We start from the raw sequence: 20,846 nt of genomic DNA, 5'->3' as shown, positions 1-20,846 counted from the left end.
TCCTCTTCCAGTATTAAATCAAATTTGATCATATTATGATCACTATTGCCAAGCGGCCCCACCACCGTTACCTCTCTCACCAAGTGCTGTGCTCCACTGAGAATTAGATCTAAAATTGCTCCCTCTCTTGTCGGTTCCTGAACCAATTGCTCCATAAAGATATCATTTATTCCATCCAGGAACGTTATCTCTCTAGCGTGTCCCGATGATACATTTACCCAGTCAATATTGGGGTAATTGAAGTCTCCCATTATTATTGCACTACCAATTTGGTTAGCTTCCCTAATTTCCCTTAGCATTTCACTGTCTGTCTCACCATCTTGACCAGGTGGACGGTAGTATACTCCTATCACTATAGTCTTTCCCATCACACGAGGGATTTCTACCCATAAAGATTCAATTTTGCATTTAGTCTCATGCAGGATGTTTATTCTGTTGGACTCTATACCATCCCGGACATAAAGCGCCACACCTCCTCCCGAGTGCTCCTCTCTGACATTGCGATATAATTTGTACCCCGGTATAGCACTGTCCCATTGGTTATCCTCTTTCACCATGTCTCTGAGATGCCAATTAAGTCTATGTCATCATTCACTGCTATACATTCTAGTTCTCCCATCTTACTTCTTAGACTTCTGGCATTAGCATACAAACATTTCAAAGTTTGTTTTTTGTTTGTATTTTCATTCTGCTTCTTAATTGATAGGGATAAGTTAAAATTTTTTAGCTCAGGTGAGTTTTCAGTTACAGGCACTTGGACTGTTTTTCTTATTATTGGATCCTCACTGTCGTGATGCCCTAATTCTAATGCATCATTAGTATCCTTTGAAGATACCTCTCTCCGAACCATGTGCTGCTGAGCAACTGTCGGCTTTCCCCTTTGTTCTAGTTTAAAAGCTGCTCTATCTCCTGTTTAAAGGTTAGCGCCAGCAGTCTGGTTCCACCCTGGTTAAGGTGGAGCCCATCCCTTCGGAAGAGACTCCCCCTTCCCCAAAAGGTTCCCCAGTTCCTAACAAAACTGAATCCCTCTTCCTTGCACCATCGTCTCATCCACGCATTGAGACTCCGGAGCTCTATCAGCTATTGACTTTTGACTCCGGAGATCTATCAGCTATTTACTTTTCTAATCTCTGAGTACATAAGGTTCAGAAGAGTCACATTTTATGCTTTGAATTCCATTTTTCTCTGCCGTTACAGGGCATAAGGAGAGACATTTAACAAACTCTGAAAATACATTTTTAGCTGAATGTTACAGAGCAGTCAGACACAATTAACCTTAAGGTACTTAAACTAAATGAAGAGGAACTTCAAATGGATATTTCCTTATACATTTGCTATAATAACATGTTCTGTGCCAATAAAAAACAGCAAAAAATAATTGACTAAACCAATGGTTCTTGACAGGTGTATCGGGACACACTGGTATATTGTGGGGCCCTGGGAGGTGTGTTGCAGGGTCAGCAGATGGCTGTCTTCTTGTCAGCCCGGGTGGGAGTTGGTTGACTTCTCTTACATGGACCTGATGGGAGGCTACTCTCACTTCCTTCTCTTCTTTCTGGCCCAGTGGGAGGCTGTTTCCTCCTTTACTCAGATCAGAGTGAGACATTACTGTCGCCTGCTATCTGGGCCTGATGGGACACAAATTTTATCTTCCTCTGCTGGGAGTGATGCCGCCGAAGATCTCTTCACCCTGTGGAGGATGGGGGAAAGGAGGTTGGTGATGCTGGGAAGATGAAGGTGGAACAGAGAGAGAATGTGGGCACTGCTGAGCAGGAAGGGGTGGGAAAGAGGGGGTTGGGGTAGCTTGGCAGGCAGGGAGATGGAATGAAGTGGGTAGGGAGAATCAAGCAGGGGAGAGAGGGAGCACAGGGAAGAGGATGTGGGGGTTCAGGAATGCTGGGCAGGGTATAAGTGAGAGTGAATTATGGAAAGGGAGTAACTGGGAAAACTGAAGGATGGAGGAGGCATGGAAAGGGAGTGATGGTGAAAGCCTTTCCAGACACCAACTGAACCCACTCTCAACTTAAGCAACTAAGAACTCCCGTCAGAGTAATCAACAACCTTTGACAACTCAATAATGTTCTCTCTTTTTTAATGAGGCAGGTTTATTTACCTTGGTTCTATTTACCTTGGTCATTCTTTTGTTATCTCAGTGTTAATCTCTCTTTTGCCTTCTCTTCATTCCAAGTTGCATTTTATCCCTGTTTTATTGTAACTGCTACCTTATTCTGCTATCACATGTTAATGTTTTTAAGTTATTAAGTATTTATTCTGTTGTCACACCTTGTTATTTGTAAACCGGCATGATGCGACTCCCATCGCGAATGCCGGTATATAAGAAATTTAAATAAATAAATAAATAAAATAAGAGCCATAGGGGTAGATTTTCAAAGGGTTACGCGCATAAGCCACATGCGTAACCCCCCAAAAACCTACCCCTGCCTCCCTCTGCGCGCACTGAGCCTATCTTGCATAGGCTCAGTGGTGCACGCAAGCCCCAGGATGCACGTAAGTCCCGGGGCTTGAAAAAATGGGCGTTCCTGGGGCGGGGCGCCGGCCCGGAGGCATTCTGGTGGTGGGACTGAGGCCTTCGGAACAGCCACTGGGCCGTGGGATGGAGAGCCAGCGTGCGCAAGTTACGCCTGCCCGGAAGCAGGCATAACTTCTTCGATAAAGGTCAGGGGGGGTTTAGTTAGGGCTGGGGAGCAGGTTAGATAGGGAAAGGGAGGGGAAGGTGCGAGGGGGGGCAGAAGGAAAGTTCTCTCCAAGGCCGCTCTGATTTCGGAGTGGCCTCAGAGGGAACGGAGGAAGGCTGCTCGGCTCGGCACACGCAAGTTGCACAATTGTGCACCCCCTTGTGCGCGCTAACCCTGGATTTTATAACATGCACGCGGCTGCGCTTGTATGTTATAAAATCGGGCGTAGATTTGTTCGTGCCAGGTTGCGCAAACGGATCTACGCCCGTGCGCATGTTATAAAATCTGGCCCTCAATATGTCAGTTTTGGGAATGTGCATTTCTTCTTTGAACTTTGCTTAGTGTAGGATGATATGTATTTCTGTTTCTAGCCCTGCCGTTTTGTACTGCATGCAGAGTGGTTTTTTGAGGTTTCCATTCGTTTTTGTCTCCATATTTGTAATTTATGGTCTTTTATTCTGTATTTGGTAAAGGTCGGATCTGTAGGTGTGACTGAGGTGAGGTATTTTACTAGTTGGTAGGGATTTGTATCAATCTTCTTTGTTGCATTTTCTCATTCTCAATAGGACATGCATTGGGGCTGCCCTGCTATAGGAAGGGCTATTGCTGTTTGAGTTCTTGGAATTAGTGTTGCAGTGGTATGGAAGGTTTCCTACATATGTGCTGAGTGGGTTTTTGGGTTTTTTTTCAGTTTTTTATTTTACAATACACCTGGTTGTAAGGGAGTTTGTGTTTCTGCTACTGAGATAGCACCGGAATCAGAATATCTTTTTTTATATAGTGAGTTATATTTGAAATATCCTAGTTCTGCTCTTCATCCATTGTTTGGGGGGGGGGGGGGGTTTCCTGTGGATGCAGAATATTTATTTACATTTAGCCTATGATGATCAAGTGTTCAGTGTGTCACATCTATAAGCATTATCTGCCAGGTGTGTCCCAATATAAAAAAGAGAACCACTGGACTAAACAACTGTAGAGCACCTGGCACAGAACCATTTAATTTTTGCAGTGTCACATCTTAGTAGTAGCCGAATGGTCAAGAAAGTTTCCCCAAATAAATAAAATATTATTAAATTTAAACAAGTATTCCCATATCACTACAAACCAATCACTACAATGTTTTACTTCTTGTTAACTTGTTTATCTTTCCTTTAACTCTAATCCCAGTTAGAATAACCCCTGTTTTATTGTAACTTTTTCTTCCGTGCACTTGTTTATACTCCTGTAATGTATACTCTTATGTTTTAGTTATGTATGTTATAATGTATTGATCACCCCTTGTTTTATGTAAACCGACATGATACGAACTCCCGTGAATGCCGGTATAGAAAAACACAAATAAATAAATAAAATAAAATAAAATATCAGATGTCTTCACAAGAAAAAAAAATAAGAAATTGTCAAAGATAAATTTCTGATTAAACATTATTTCTTAGATGACCAATAATCAAAAAACAATTTCAGCAGCAATATTCAGTTTTCACAGTTAAAACAATTTGAATCTTCAAGTAACAGTCAATTCTCAGATAAGCAAGGAATGAATAACTCCACAAACCACAAATCAAAAAATGAATTATTCCATAACCCAAACCAAATTAGCCTGATACTTCACTTTCAATGATATCCAGCAAAGTTCTCTGCTTCAACGGCAGGGGGAATGATGAAAAAATCTCTGCTTCAACGGCAGGGGAAATGATGAAAAGATGATTTATATTCCGACAACAACCAACAAGGACTGAGTTGCACAGGCTGGATAAACATGCATGGGAGTAGCTTGCTATGACGGCGGTTACTACCCCTAAACAATTAGCTAGATACGTCACTTAGATGCAGCTCCAGCACTGCTAACTACATCGATGGCAGGTGGAAGGGAAATAGAACAAAAAAGTCACTTACAAGGGACAAGAGAAACAGATAAGTATGGGAGAAAAAAAAAGTGAAAGCTTGCTGGGCAGACTGGATGAACCATTTGGTCTTCTGCCGTCATTTCTATGTAAATCCAGATTTTTCAGATAAGTATAATTAAATATGACTAAAGCTTTTAAACCTTTGCATGTATATGCATATAGTTATACTTTCTTAGTTGATTCTTGGTTTGACTTTATAATTTCAGATATGCAAGAACAGGGAAACATCTCACCCCAAGTATGACTTCAGATAAATATGGTATATAACCCCTATATTTAGAACCCTTAATATAATATATGTGTACACAAATCTTTAAAAAAAAACAAAAACTATTAAGAGTGATGGATTATATCCTTATAGCTAGATTAATCAAAATGCTGTTTATTGCGCGAATAACAAGTGCGATACAAAAGGGGCAGCATTGCATCATCGCGCAGCGCATTATTTTTTCCCCAGTATAAATACTGACTTCCTGCACCTCCTTCTCTGAGGGTGTGTTAGATGTTGGAATGAGAGGAGAGGAGTTTACTGTGGTTAGAGGAGTAGTGGTGTCATTTTTTGCAATTTCTGAGTGAGTAGTGCTGTTTTGTGTTGTCATCTGTTTCCCTTTTCCTTTGTCTTCAGCGATATTTGTTGGAATGAAAGTGAGTAAGACCAGTTTGTCTTTTTGTGTGCAGTGGAGGAGAAGCAGAGGAGTGTGAGGAGGAGGATAGGAGGAGTGTCTATGTGTGTGAGTGATAAGAGCATGGACTGTGATTGGTCTGGGAAGAGAGGAGAGAAGAGGTGTGAGGATAGGAGTGGGAGGATGAGGCAGAGGGAGTGGGAGTGGGAAGAAGAGGGCAGGAGTAGCAGGGGACGTAGGAGTGCAAGTAGGGACAGGGGGAGAAGTAGAGAGTGAGGCAGGAGGGAAGGGATAGGAGGTTGGTGTGGGGAAAGGGATTAGGCAGGAAAGAGGGTGTGAGGAGTAGGCCAGCATAGGCATAGAGAGAAAGGAAAGCGGGGAAGGGAGTTGGTAGGCCAGGGTGAGGTGGGAGGAGAGAGGAGAGTGAGGGCAAGGAGGACACCTCTCTGGGAGAGGAAGTAGCACCCCCTTCAGGCAGCCAGGCAGAAACACAGCAAAGACAGTGGGCCATATGGTTCAATGTGGCAGAGAACAAGCTTTTCATCGCTGGTGTCCTGCAGAACTATGCAATGTTATTTGGAAACCATGCAGCTCAAATGCAGTGAAAGGGCAAATATGATGAAAAATTGCCCAGGCCATCACCCGCCACAGCGGAGTGCAAAGAAGCAGGGAGCAGGTCGCACATCATTACTGGGACATGAAAGCCCAGCTGAAGGCCAAGCTTGCAGTGAGATCCAAATATATGTGGCTGGAGGAGGGGCCTGCTGTCCCATTGTAGTCACCGAAATGGAGCAGTGACATTGAAAGGCTAGGACCAGACATGTTCGAGGGCATGGATGAGCGGCTAGACACCATATGAGCCACCACTGGTAAGTTCACCTCACAAATAAATGGGTAGACAGCAACAGCTATAGACATAGGGGGGCTTTTACTAGGATTTTTTCCCATTGACACAGAATGGGAAAAACCTTTAGTAAATAGGCCCCATAAATTGGCATTAGATGATCATGCTGCAAAGAACCAAAGTGCACCTCTGATGCCAAAGAAATAAACCATACTTGCTGGTATATGTATGTAATGCCCTTGGAGCAGTCTATGGCTGGAGTAGGCCGCAGAACAGACCAGGCTGGAGAATGGTCTGCTTTTCATCAGTTTATTTTAAAAATCACATAACAGAAAAGAAGGAAATGGCTGCTTACCTCAGCAGACTGACATGCAAAGAAAAATGTCCAGAACAAACACAACATTGGATTGCAGCTTCCTTCTCCTTCCTGGGACCTCTCTAACTCTCTCAGGGCCTCATCTTTGTATCCCTTACCTCAGGGAAACACCCCCACCCGAGGATCCCTTTCCTGTCTGTCTTAAGGTGGACCGGGCCAGATAGCTGGAGCCGGTCCGTTAAGGCAGTCTGAGGCTTTCTATCACATACTCTATCACAATGTACTTATGTCGTCTTTTTTGTTTGTTCTCTGTTTCCATGCATCTCGAACAGTAAGCTGCTGGTCCCAGCCAGGAACGCCCAGGACCCAGCTGTGAAGCCCCAGGGACCAGCCAGGATGCCCCTGGGACCAGCCGCCCAATAGCTATGTTCCAGAGGCTATTACAGATGGATTCAGAGACACAGTGGGAGGAGGAGGAGGAGCAGAAGGCTGAGCAATCAGAGCTGATGTTCTTGCTACAGCTCCTAGGCTCCAGAAGCCCAATTAATGTGGACCTTGATCTGGACACATTAATGGAGGCATGCAATTTGGAGTAGCAACCTTCTGACAAGCTTTTACAAGGAAGCAGCACGCCACAGCAGCATCTGGGCTCACTATCACAGGCCACACGATGGGCACTTATGCCCAGCTTGAGCCCTGAGACACCACCAGCACCTTCAGCATTGGCACCAAACTGCTACCATCAGGCCTACCCCCATCATCACAGCCACCCTCACCATCAGGCCCACCACCACCCCCATCATTAGAACCACAGCATTCGCCAGCAGCACCCGCACCACTGCCAGGACTGGAACCAGCACCATCACCTGCAGTAGCCATCACTAGAGGAAAAGTCAGGCAGTTGCGGGGAGAGCTAAGGGTCCTGAGAAGATCTGTTCAGCAAAGTAGAGCAGCCAGCACACAAAATACCAACACTATAGCTGCAGCCACCAGCAACCTAACAAATGTAATGACGCAAATCCTTCAAAGGATGCCAAACCTGCCATCAGAATCCTCAGCTACATCCATTGCCTCGACACCCTGCAGCAGTCCTGGGGAATCAGTACACCACAGGGGAAGGTCCCCAAACCAAATGCCTCCCCCCCCCACAAGTGGGAAGAAGAAGGTTGAAAATGGCCCGTAACGAGCAAGAAGACAATGTTTGAAAGAAGACAGGGACAAACTCTTCACAGAGTTGCTGTGCCACTTAGATGGAAGAAACCGGCACAACATGTGCTCACTATTTATTTATTTATTTATTTATTTAAGTTTTTTTATATACCAACATTCAAGACGGTAGTCCCATCATGCTGGTTCACAAGAAACAGGGGTGCAATTATAATAAACTTTACAATTTGAACAATAGTGCAGAAAAGCAGTTACATGTAACAAGGAAATAAATAACTAGGAGTAAGAAGGAAAATGAAGATCAGATAATTATATATATATAATAACATTGTAAGAGGTGGCTATTAATGCTATTACTAGCGAAGTGTGTTGATTGATGGGAGTTAAATACTGTTGGAGTTAGGAAAGGCCTGCGTGAACAGCCACGTCTTAAGTCTTTTCTTGAATGTTGAGATGCTGGGTTCCATTCTAAGATCCGGGGGAATGGAGTTCCATAAAGTTGGACCGGCTGTGGAGAAGGCCCACTGTGGAGAAGGCTGTGGAGAAGGCCCACTACAGAGTTGCTGTGCCATCTAGATAGAAGAAACCGGTTCAGTGTCTGCTCAGTATAGAGTTGCTGCGCCATCTAGATGGAAGAAACTGGCTCAGCATGTGCTCACTATAGAGTTGCTGTGCTGTCACACACAATGGATAGTGTTATGTCAAGCATTTTCAAGCAGTACACTCACTAAGATGCCAGCCTTCAGCCTCTGGACCTATTATGGCCTACTTTAAGTAGCCTACAATATCTTTGCAGCTGCTGTCTCTTGTGAGGCTGTCCCATCTCCTGATCCATGCTGCGGGGTGTTTTCTCTTCTCATCTCCTGCAAGTGCTGCCTCCATGCTGCTGTGTCGCGTCCTGGGCCTCCTGACTCTATGCTGCTGGGTCTTGAGCTGCTCCTGCGGTGGTGATGAAGCACTCTGCGGTGCTACTCCTGCTGCCTACATGTTGAACTTTGCTGCCGAGGCCCTTAGGCTGTCCCTTTTCAGTGCACTCTTTCAACATGGACTGTCTGGGGCTGTTGCTTTCACAGCACATACTGGTGCTGTAACTTTACAGCAATACTATAGCTTTTGAGGTGCCACTTCCTCTTTCTGTATTCTTAGTTGTAATCATGTTTGTGCATAAAGGATAAGATGCAATGCCTGTATATGTAAGGATGCTATTTAAATCTATTAATGTACAGGTTAGCTCTTCCCATTACCTTGCATGCTACTATGCCGTACCTCACTCCAGTTAAGCAGTTATAAAGCATGCAAGACCATATGAGCTATGCCCTTACAATGAAAGTTGTGTGTATGCTGGTAAGCAAGACAGCCAGAGGTTAAGAAGAAGGTCATTGCATGGGGACCTTTAGTATTGGCCCTTGTTGCCTACTTCAGATACCATAATGTTTGCTAACTCCTACTTACATGTGCCAGTATATGACCTGCTGTATACCTTCATGGTAAACACATTATATACTGTGCCAGTACAGCTTGGGTGGTGTAAAGGGGGAACTTTGAGTGTTCATGACCCAACAATGTACTTTCTGTGCAAGAGAATGTGATCACATACATTTGTAGCTTTCACTATAAAACTAATACAATGTGTACTTACTGACTCTTGGTACACACTCTCAACTGCTGTCTCAAAAGTAGGGATGATGACTGAGTGAGTGCCATCTGTTGTACAATGTCCATGCCCAACCACCAGAGACCCTAGAAGGTGTAGCTGTTGCTGGAGACCAGGCTACCTTCCACACTCTGCCTCCCACTCCTGTACTGGTATGGCTTGGGGGTCATTATTATATGTGTACGGTAAGGCTGACCTTACACATAGCATCCAGATCCTAAAGGCAGACCACTACAGTCATGGCAGGCCGTCTGGGAAAATGTGTCTGGTCAACGGAACCAGCAGTACCCCTCTTTGTCCTGTGCTCTGCGCCTGTGCAGAGTCTGTCCACACAGTACTCACTCTCTCATCCTACCTACTTGTCACCCAGCAGCTGACACTGTATTACAAGAGTGACCAAGTACTCAGCGTAGTGGAACTGAACGTTTGGTTACTGTGGCCCCTCCCTTTGTAGGCAGATATAGGCACACCACATCTAACTTTGCACAGAAAAGGTATTGTTGTTCATATGGGCGAAAGATGGTTTGTGTTTCGTTCCTGTGTCTATACAGCACTGAGGGAGTGAGAAAAAAGGGGGGCTGTTGTATCTACCTGTATGTGAACTGTGCATGATATCAGATACAGAGAGAAGGTAAAAGAGAACAGTGACAGAAAAAAGGGGACGCTGTAATAGAATGTTCCCAATGCCTGTGTCACGTGGCAAATCAAGCACCTGCTAACACCCCCCCCCCCCTCACACACACACACACACACACAACTCATGCACCAAGTTTCTCAGTACATGCAGTGCAAACAGCTCCATGATAGTAAGCACATCAGAATCTGCCCAATAAGCACAGCATTACAGACTCCTTTACAGTGCCTGTTCCATGCATCACAGCAGTCACACATCACTGGGCGGTTTCTTAAGCAACACAACCTCCCTTCATAACTTTCCAAGAGTCTGTGCCCAACCTAGTTGGGGGTAGGCAGCACTCCCCATAATAACTGCATAATTCGGCCTACTCCAAATCATTGTTGGTAAAACCTTGGTGTGGAGGGCAGGGCACGGTGAGAACAACAGCCAAATATAAAGTACAACATTCAAGTTGTACACCATACTGGATGTGTCACCCCACCTGCACACATCAGTACCTCTGTGAACACTACACATAAACTGTCAGTGTACTTGGGGAAAATGAGCACTTCAAAGACTAAGACCATTCCTAACGCAGACCATATGCTGCCTTGTGAGAGCCACACCTTTTCCAGAGGGCAAACACTCCATCAAAGGTGTGCTAAAAGAGTCTGTGCTCATAAGAACATAAGAAATTGCCATGCTGGGTCAGACCAAGGGTCCATCATACCAAGCATCCTGTTTCCAACAGAGGCCAAACCAGGCCACAAGAACCTGGCAATTACCCAAACACCAAGAAGATCCCATGCCACTGATGCAGTTAATAGCAGTGGCTATTCCCTAAGTAAACTTGATTAATAGCAGTTAATGGACTTCTCGCATATGTGGAGACTTAGTTGTGCGCGAAGCTCAATTAGCTGTGCGCACAGCTTGTGCGCACAGGTAAACTTGTACACGCTGGTATCTGTGCGTCTCCCGAAATCGCATGCACATGCCCGTGCGCATGCGAACGCAAGGGCAGGACTTCCCGTTCCGCCCACAGCACAAAATGGCAGGACGGGGCAGGCAGCCCAATTTCACCACCAGGGACGTCGAACTGCTGGCATCCCTGGTGGTGGCTCACGAAAGGTGGCTGTTCCCCGTCCAGGGGCGCCGAATGGATTACGCACACCTCAGGCGGTCCTGGAGGTGGCTGCAGAGCCACTTTAATGAGCAGGCCTCCCACCCCCGTGGAGTAAGTAGACTGTACTACAGTTGATGGGGTGAATGTGGGAGTGTGAATGTCAGGTTAGGCCTCACAGGAGGAACCAGTCAGAGTATTGTAGTGTCATAGTTAACTGCACTGTAGAAACTAGGAAAATGTTATGAGGTTCTTTCATGCTGTTACTTACTCTGGTTTGGATTGTGTTGTGTTTTGCCTCAATTGTCAATGCTGATAACTACATGATTAGTCAAGAATATCATGGTCGTCAGTCATTAATGTTATAACACCCACATCCAAGTTTGTAATAACTAGAGATGTGAATCGTGTGATCGATCGTCTTAACGATCGATTTCGGCTGGGGGGGGAGGGAATCGGATCGTCGCGGTTTTGTTTTTTTAAATATTGTGTAAATCGGGGGAGGGCGGGAAAACCGGCACACTAAAACAACCCTAAAACCCACCCCGACCCTTTAAAATAAATTCCCCACCCTCCCGAACCCCCCCCAAAATGTCTTAAATTACCTGGGGTCCAGTGGGGGGGGGTCCTGGTGTGATCTTCCACTCTCGGGCCACGGGTGCGTTGATAGAAATGGCGCCGGCGCTACCTTTGCCCTGTCATATGACAGGGCAAAGGTAGCACTGGCGCCATTTTGGTTCCTGTCCCCCGACGTCACGAGCGTAGGAGATCGCTCCCGGACCCCCGCTGGATCCCCAGGGACTTTTGGCCAGCTTGGGGGGGCCTCCTGACCCCCACAAGACTTGCCAAAAGTCCAGCGGGGGTCCGGGAACGACCTCCTGCACTCGAATCGTGTTGCCGTAATGAAAAATGGCGCCGGCCGTATGGCCATATTGCCGTATTGCAAAATGGCGCCAGCCGTATGGCCGGCGCCATTTTTCATTACGGCAACACAATTCGAGTGCAGGAGGTCGTTCCCGGACCCCTGCTGGACTTTTGGCAAGTCTTGGGGGGGTCAGGAGGCCCCCCCAAGCTGGCCAAAAGTCCCTGGGGGTCCAGCGGGGGTCCGGGAGCGATCTCCTACGCTCGAGACGTCGGGGGACAGGAACCAAAATGGCGCCGGCGCCATTTCTATCAACGCACCCGTGGCCCGAGAGTGGAAGATCACACCGGGACACCCCCCCCCCCCCACTGGACCCCAGGTAATTTAAGACATTTTGGGGGGGTTCAGGAGGGTGGGGGATTTATTTTAAAGGGTCAGGGTGGGTTTTAGGGTTGTTTTAGTGTGCCGGTTTTCCCACCCTCCCCCTTCCCCCGATTTACGTTTTTTGACGATAAATCGGGGGAATTCCTATTATATATCGCCTCTAACGATTTTTGACGATTTAAAATATATCGGACGATATTTCTAATAGAGGACCTGAAGAAGAAAGCCCGGTGCTTTCTTCTTCAGAGGACCTTTCTTCTTCAGGTCCTCTAATAGAGGACCTGAAGAAGAAAGCACCGGGCAGGTCAAGGTGGCTGGAGCGGCTGCGGGCACAGCGGGCTGGGCCTGGTGGTAAGTGACCCTTCCAAGCTACTGGAATGTCCTATCCCCTTCTGAACATGAATGTACAGTGTATTCAGATGTCTCCTTTTGTATTACAGATGCTGAAGAGGTCAGGCCAGACCCAGCTCCAGGAGAAGGAGCCGTAGCCGCTCCGGGGGGGGGAGCCGGATTCTCACACCCCCCCCCCCCCCCCCACGAGGAGACGTCACCGTTGGCGGCCACTTCCCCGGGAAGAGGCGCGCCCCGGGCCTTCCCCTAGCCGCCCCCCGTAGGGCATACTCCCCATTTTGCCCGTGGGGTTAGGGACGCCGGAGCACTCAGGCGCCAGCCTTTGCTGGCCCAGGGAGGCATTCATGGCCCTCTTGTGCCTCATCGGCCCCCCTCATGGCACCAGCGCAGAGGCCCATCCCCGGGGGCACGTTCCCCTGAGGATGAGCCTCTGACATATAGGCAATTCCTGGCCTTCGTGAGGGGGGTCCAAGAGGGACTTAGGGCTGTGAATGCCTTCCAGGAGAGGATGATCCGGAACATGGATCGGATCGCCAGGGCTCTACAGCTGCTTGGCACAGCTGTACGGGTCCTGGGGGATCTGATCCGTCGTCGGTGATCATCCTCTCTGCCCCTGCCTCCCTAACCTCACGGGATGTTTTTTCTGTAGTTTTGCTCCTTAGCCCACCCCTTCACATTCTTTTTTTTTATGTACATATTGTAAATATTGTAAGTTTTAAATTGTTATTTTAAAATACAAGTTTGATTTACCAAACCGGTGTGGTCATTTCAGGTAAGGGTGGAAGGGGCCTATGTATTGTCCCAGTGTTGGTGGGAGGGAGGGAAGGAAGGAGGGTGGGAGAGGGAAGGAAGGTGGGAAGGAGGGTGGGAAGGAGGGAAGGAAGGAGGGTGGGAAGGAGGGAGAGGGAAGGAGGGAAGGAAGGAGGGTGAGGGAGGGAGGGAAGGTGGGGTAGGAGGGTGAGAAGGAGGGAGATGGAGGGAGGAAAGGAAGGTGGGAAATGAGGGAAGGTGGGAAGGAGGGAGAGGGAGGGAGGAAAGGAAGGTGGGTGGGGGAGGGAGGGAAGGAAGGTGGGTAAGGGAGGGAAGGAGGGTGGGAAGGAGGGAGAGGGAGGGAGGGAAGGAGGGTGGGAGAGGGAGGGAGGGAAGGAGGGTGGGAATGAGGGAAGGTGGGAAGGAGGGAAGGTGGGAAGGAGGGTGGGAAGGTGGGGGAGGGAAGGTATAGGTCAGTAACACTGCAACATTGAAGTCAATGGACTAGGATCCAGTCCCACTATAGCAGCCCACCAAACAGCCTGGAGTACCATCCCATAGACTACAGCGGAGATGTGCGCCTGGCCCATAGACTACAGCGGACATGTGCACCTGGCCCATACACTCTACTTGAGATGGTCGCCTCGCCCATACACTCTACTCGAGATGGCCGCCTCGCCCATACACTCTAGTGGACATGTGCGTGCCCCATCGGCTTCAGTAAAGTGTATGGGCGAGGCGGCCATCTCGAGTAGAGTGTATGGGCCAGGCGGCCATCTCGAGTAGAGTGTATGCAGCGCACACATCTCCTCTACAGTCTATGGGCCAGGCGCACATGTCCGCTAGTCTATGGGCCAGGCGCACATATCCGCTAGAGTCTATGGGCCACGCATATCTCCTCTACAGTCTATGAGCGGCGCATATCTCCTTATGGGCCGCGCATATCTTCTCTACAGTCTATGGGCCGTGCATATCTCCTTATGCGCCGCGCACATCTCCTCTACAGTCTATAGGCCGCGCATATCTCCTTATGGGCCACGCACATCTCCTCTACAGTCTATGAGCGGCGCATATCTCCTTATGGGCCGCGCATATCTTCTCTACAGTCTATGGGCCGTGCATATCTCCTTATGCGCCGCGCACATCTCCTCTACAGTCTATAGGCCGCGCATATCTCCTTATGGGCCACGCACATCTCCTCTACAGTCTATGGGCCGCTCATATCTCCTTATGGGCCGCACACATCTCCTCTACAGTCTAGGGGCGAGGTGCCCATCTCCAGTAAGGTCCATGGGGCGCCCATATGTGCCTGTAATCCATACCATACTACATAGCAAATGATACAATATCAACGCTAATCCAGGCTGTTTGGTGGGCTGCTATAGTAGGAGGACAATGCAGTGACATACAATGTCACTGCATTGTATGTCACAGCTACAAAGCCTGGATATTGCACCTCAGAGAGGCTGCTGAGAAGCAGACCACGTTAGACAGCGAAGGTATGGTATGGGTCCCCTTTCAAAGCAAACACAGGTTACCAGTAATCAGACACTATACACAAGTATTCCCGAATAAAAACAGATGTCCCCTTCCAACGCTTCAGTAAAGCGGGCTTACCTACACTTTTCACTCTCTGGGTCCTACATCCGCAGCAATCGAGTAGTATGTGCAGAGACTTGTGAGCACTGCAGCCCACAGAGAAGGCCAACTCAATCTTGGCCAGCTGCTAATCAGCACCTCCAACACCCTGTAGGGCATTGCCACAAAGTGGTAGTTGATTACCCATAATTACCTGTGGGGAGGGGCAACAGCACGCACATGTTGCATATATTCGTTAATGGCTGCATACACACCTCTTTGATAGGCCAATACGCCCAGCTCCATTGAGGTACATAGGTGGCGCGCACATCTTCATTAAAAACGAGAGGCGGCGCGCACATCTTCATTAACATCGAGGCAGCGCGCACATCTTCATTAAAATCGAGAGGCGGCGCGCATATGTTCCGCATCAATTTTAATTGTCGGCGCGCATAATTGCTATTCGCACTGATGGGATCAGCTGTGCGCATAAGTTATGCCCCACTGGTGAGGGACACGTGCAAACTGGGTTCCCTTTAAAACGATCGCAGGTCCACTCACTGGGCACCTTCACCATGGCTCAAGCACGTCCTGTTCTCATCCAGAAGCCGAACTTCATGCCAGCTGAGGTTGACATGCTCGTGCAGCATGTTATACGGCATCGGGATCTGCTATATGGTCCACAGTGTCATACGGTGGGTGCATACAGGAAGGAGCAGATCTGGAGAGGGATCAGGCACGCTGTGAACTCCGTATTCCATCACATCGCAGTATTAGGGAACTAATGCATAAGTGAAGTGACATGAGAAGACTGGTGAAGCGCAAGCAGGCCAGGCGACTTGCAGAGGGAGAACGGAGCCACATAACCTTCTCAGCCTCTGAGCAGCTGATACTGGGTACCATCTCGGAGGCAGCTGTGGGTGGTGTGGCCAGCTTGACACCATGCACTGTGTAGGGCAGCGAGGTAAGCACAACTACAACTTTGTCAATCCCCCTATAATCCTATCCATGTACCTACTCACAGTATAGCAGCATATGTCTTCATGTATCTGTAGTCTGATTAACCTGTATAGCCAACACTGTGGCCATTTCATGTAGAGCACTCAGTATCCAGGATTCCAGGCAGGGCTGCTGTACAGATGTATGTACCAAGCCAGCACAGAGCATTGCACTGCTCCACTTTGGGTAGTAGACTAACAGGACAGTGTGCACTGATCTGGTAGTTGTGTATGGTGATGTTGTATATATGTGGTCATACAGCAGGCCGTATATGGCAGTATAGCGTAGGGACTGTCTTACAATATTTTGTGGATGTTATTTCTTATGGGCAAGGTAGACTGTCAGAGTTTCTGCTGGTGCACATGGGTAGGCAGGCACACAATGCTGGCTTTCATTGTCAGCAATGGGAGTGCGCAGTTGTTCTATGGGAACTGATGTGAGGCACATGACCGATGTGTCCATTACAGTTGGTAGTGTCACCTGCTCAGTATTGGATGTTCAACATTGCAAAGGGGCCTCTCACTCTCCCACCCGATTCCCCATGTCCCCCTTCAGCCCCTTCCTACCCTTCCCCTATTGTTTTCCTTCCCCCTTCCTCTAGCAGACATGCCTACTTCACAGGTTCCATAGCATATTGCACAGGTCATGTGTCCTTGGAATGTATAAACAGTGGAGCTCGATTAGGTTGAGGGTTAAGGTGCAATTCCTACGACAGGGCCCTCTGTCCTAACTCAGCCTGGTAACTTACCACATTCCATGCAGCACACTGACAACCCTCTGTGTCCAGGAGGGGTTGTTGGGCAGGTGCTGGATGGTGTGGTTGATGGCCCCACTATGCCACACATGATACCCCCAGGGGTGTACATCAGAAGGTGGCCCCACTATACCACACATGATACCCCCAGGGGTGTACATCAGGAGGTGGGCCTACCTAGAATGCCGAGTCCTATGTGACTACCACTGGAGTATTAGTTAGGGCTGCTACTGTACCATGTATCACATATGGAGCCAAGTACATCACACCCCTATTGCTAGTAGAGATGTGCAATCGTTTATCATGAATTAGGCAATTGCAACGAAATTGCCTAATTCATCGTGGTTCGGGGGCCCCGAAACCCGAAAAGGATTTTCCCCGAACTTCGGGGAAACTTCGTTTTTCGGGTTTGTGTGGGGAGAGGGGCACATTTTTTTTTTTAAATTAAAAACCACCCCAAACATTAAGATTAAGTATAATACAACCACCCTCCCCCCATCCCGATCCCTCCCCAAGACTTACTAACATCCCTGGGGATCCAGCGGGGTCCCGGGTTCCATTTGTCCCTCCGTGCCCGGTGTGCTACTGCAAGCCGTGCTCCTCAAAATGGTGCCGAATAGCCTCTGAACAACTATGTCACAGGGGCTACCGGTGCCATTGGTCAGCCCCTGTCACATGGCCATCGGCGCCATCTTGTGCTTATACCATGTGACAGGGGCTGACCAATGGCGCCGGTAGCCCCTGTGACATAGTATGGGCAAAGGCTATCGGCGCCATTTTGATTCCTGGCATCCGACGGCACGAGTGCAGGAGATCACTCCCGGACCCCCGCTGGACCCCCAGGGACTTTTGGCCAGCTTGGGGGGGCCTCCTGACCTCCCCCCCCCAAGGCTTGCCAATAATCCCTGGGGGTCCAGCGGGGGTCCGGGAGCGATTTCGTTGTCAGCTGCCAGGAATCAAAATGGTGCCGATAGCCTTTGCCCATACAATGTCACAGGGGCTACCGGCGCCATTGGTCAGCCCCTGTCACATGGTATGAGCACAAGATGGCGCCGATGGCCATGTGACAGGGGCTGACCAATGGTGCTGGTAGCCCCTGTGACATAGTAGTTCAGAGGCTATTCGGCACCATTTTGAGGAGCATGGCTTGCAGTAGCACACCGGGCACGGAGGGACAAATGGAACCCAGGACCCCTCTGGACGTTAGGGATGTTAGTAAGTCTTGGGGAGGGATCGGGATGGTGGGGGGGGGGGGGTTGTATGTAATGTATTAAAATGAATTTAAATGCTTGGGGTGGGTTTTTTTTTAGCTTCGTTTCCCGCTTCGTTTTTTGGGCCAGTTTCGGGTTTCCTCGTTTCGTTTTTCAAAAATCTAAACGAGAAAACCCGAATTTTACCACGAAGTATCCGAGTCAAAAAACGACCCGGTAGAAAAAAACGAAGCACATCTCTAATTGCTAGTGTGCTAATTTCTATATGCTTTTGAATTTAGGGGAGCCAGATGAGGAGCAACCCGGACCTGCACGTAGATGACCCCAAAGGCTGTACCGGCATCTGCAGGTGGTCCCTGACTCGTCGGAAGAGGAGGAAGTGGAAGCCCGTGAACACATGGAACAGCCTGCGGAGGAGGAACAGCAGCAGCAGGGAGAGGAGCCGGAGGACCCACTGGTTGAAATGCAACCTGATCGGCAGCATGACAGCAGTGCGTCGGACCAGCCCGAACCCGACCCGTATACCAGTCAGGCAGAGAGACTGTTACAGCAGGGCGCCGGCCTCTTGGACGCCATCTCTGGCCTGTTTGATGTGGTGCAGCAGGAAGCAAGTTCCCTCCGTCGTACTGTCAGGGAGGGGTGTGACGGGATTCAGGCATGTCTCCGAGACATTTCCCGGGCTACTGAGCAGCAGATGGAGGTTTGGAGGGAGATGCTGCAGCGGTTGCCTCCCGTGCAGCCGCAGCCACCAGCGGCTCCATGGCCTTTCATGGGGCCCTGGATGCATTACCATCCACCTTATGGGCCTTCATACCCATGGATGCCACCTGCCTGTGCAGAGGTGCCCGGTGTGGACCCGCCACCTGCGCCTCAGCCTGTTCCAGGCTATCCGTGGATGGCACCACCACCCCGCCTGCACCTCCTGTGATGCTTCCACCACCAGCACCAGAACAGCTGTTGCCCCTGGCTATTCCATCCTGTAGCCATGCCCTGGAAGTGCCCCAAGCACCTCTGCCCTCTGAGGGTAGTTTAAGCAGTGGGAGGAGTCCCCTGCGCCGGAGTGCCCGGGTGGGCCAGTCTAAGCTACCTGATGGTCGTAGGAGAGGATGGCCGAGGAAATTAACTGTTACAAGTTTTCAGTTGTTCCTTTTTACTTTTATTTAATTATCACTTTTTTGACACTTGTTAATAAATGCACATTTATCACCTATGGAAATGGCTTTCTATGAGAGTGTTCCTTTCTCGTATCGCCCGCCTTTGGCTCAAGCGATGTATTACCTTCAATTTCTCCATGGACAGCTGTATGTCCTCATCTCCCTCATTCTCTTCAGGGGCCTCCTCTGGTACAGGAATGTGTCTGTTAAGTGCTAGATTATGTAGAATACAGCAGGCTAGGAATATCTTACACACCTTAGAGGGGGAGTACAAGAGGCATCCACCGGATCTGTCCAGACAGTGGAAGCGTGATTTCAGGATGCCAAATGTCCTCCCTATGACAGCCCTGGTCTTACCATGTGCCCTGTTGTAGCGAGTCTGAGCTGCAGTGTTGGGGCTGGCCATGGGAATCATGAAGGGGAAGCAAATCTTAAATTTTCATTTAGTTGCTCATTTAATAATTTGAGATAGCGAATTTTTTAATTTTTTAAAATTTTTGTAATATTTTAATTTTCTATGTGTTACGTATATTTTTTGTTATTTTGTTATTTTTTAAGACGACCATTTAATTGAAAAAATCTATACTAATAAACGAAGCTTGACCGACGTGCCGCAAATGCGCAGTAGAGAGCAGCTCTACTGCGCATGCGCGCACATCGGCCAGAGCGCAGCGGGTCAGGAAAAAAAATGGCGCCTGCTCCTTAGGAGCAGGACCGGCAGCGGCAAGCGAAGCAGGACCGGCGGCGGTGGCGGCGACGACGAGCAGTAGCCACGGCGGCGACGCACGCGAGAGGCAGGGAGGAGCAATAGTGGCGGCGACGCGCGCGCGTACGAGAGATAGAGGCAGGGAGGAGCAGTAGCGGCGGCAGAGTGCGAGAAGCAGGGAGGAGCAGTAACGGCGGCGGCGCGCGCGCAGGAGGGACACCCCCTGTCTGCCGGTTGTGGATGAGCTGGGAGGAGAGTGAGCTGAGGGAGGGGAGAGTGGGAGAGAGTGAGGTGGGAGGGGAGGGGGAGAGAGTGAGGTGGGAGGGGAGGGAGAGAGTGAGGTGGGAGGTGGGGGGTGGGAGGGGAGAGAGGGAGGAGGGAGGGAGGAGAGAGAGAGGGAGGTGGGGGGAGGTGAGAGGGAGGGAGGGAGGAGAGAGAGAGGGAGGTGTGGGGGGAGGTGAGAGAGAGAGAGAGAGGTGGGGGGAGGGAGTGGAAAGGAAATGGACCAAAAAAAAATTTTTAATGTAGCCCGTTGTTACGGGCTTAACGGCTTGTATATATATAATGAAAAAGTGAACTGCATCAGCAAGCCAGTCGGCGTCTCTCCCGTGAGTCTGAAGAGCGCCCGGTCTTCTCAATCACTTGCAGTCACTTCTTTTTATATGTAATTATTCTGAAAACTTATGAATCAATCAAATGTAGCATAAGATTTTGTAAAGAGTTCAGTGTATGCCGCTTAGCGGGAGAACCTCTGAAGTTGATACAGACACTTTCATGCAAAATAGACGGTCTGTGAGTGCCGGCACTCACAGACCGTCTACATTTGATTGATTGATTGATTGATTCATAAGTTTTCAGAATAATTACATATAAAAAGAAGTGACTGCAAGTGATTGAGAAGACCGGGCGCTCTTCAGACTCACGGGAGAGACGCCGACTGGTTTGCTGATGCAGTTCACTTTTTCATTATATATATTTTTTTCAATTAAATGGTCGTCTTAAAAAATAACAAAATAACAAAAAATATACGTAACACATAGAAAATTTAAATATTACAAAAATTAAAAAATTCACTATCTCAAATTATTAAGTGAGCAACTAAATGAAAATTTAGGATTTGCTTCCCCTTTTTGTTTGTCTAATTTTTTTGACGG

The sequence above is a fragment of the Rhinatrema bivittatum genome, chromosome 16, assembly GCF_901001135.1.
Source record: "Rhinatrema bivittatum chromosome 16, aRhiBiv1.1, whole genome shotgun sequence".
In the NCBI taxonomy this organism is placed as follows: Eukaryota; Metazoa; Chordata; class Amphibia; order Gymnophiona; family Rhinatrematidae; genus Rhinatrema; species Rhinatrema bivittatum.
The sequence above is the reverse complement of the archived record's forward strand: the minus strand, read 5'-3'. Positions refer to the sequence as shown.